Source organism: Penaeus monodon, chromosome 31 (assembly GCF_015228065.2).
Source record: "Penaeus monodon isolate SGIC_2016 chromosome 31, NSTDA_Pmon_1, whole genome shotgun sequence".
In the NCBI taxonomy this organism is placed as follows: Eukaryota; Metazoa; Arthropoda; class Malacostraca; order Decapoda; family Penaeidae; genus Penaeus; species Penaeus monodon.
In genome coordinates this window covers 32623161-32623598 of record NC_051416.1, presented here as the reverse complement: position 1 = coordinate 32623598, position 438 = coordinate 32623161, and the positions used below count along the sequence as shown (strand labels likewise).

Below are 438 nucleotides of genomic sequence, written 5' to 3'. Positions count from 1 at the left end.
TAAACTATATGTTTTTTTTTTATAACATTGAATCAAATATAAATAAACTGGCGTAAAATTACATCAGTATTGAAGCGCAAAGACCTATTTAAATATCCTTCTTCCCATTTTCTTTGGCTATAAATTACGACAGAAAAATGTATCAGGTGTCAACAGCGCCTTGTTGGGGCGCGAACTCTCGCTATCCACGTGCAGAGAGGGAACATTACTTAAAAACACGCTATATACTTTATCGAGATGGATATAACTTTGAAGCAAGGACATTGAAGCATATGCGATTAAAAATGTGGAACGCTTCACGATTTTGCGTGTCATCCTTGCGCAGGGGCCATGCTAATCTTCTCTGTATCGTTCCAATTTTAGTATATGTACTGCCGAAGCAAGTACAACATTAGCTAAATTGTTACGGGATTTTGAAAATCACGGTGACACACATAC

The 438-nt window shown here is 37.0% G+C and overlaps 1 non-coding gene across 1 annotated transcript; it reads right to left on the bottom strand.

The window, feature by feature from the left end:
* Nucleotides 1-280: 280 nt before the first annotated feature.
* Nucleotides 281-387, bottom strand: LOC119593231. Its single transcript, XR_005230528.1, has one exon. It is a non-coding gene; the product is annotated as a U6 spliceosomal RNA (small nuclear RNA).
* Between the last annotated feature and the right edge of the window lie 51 nt (nt 388-438).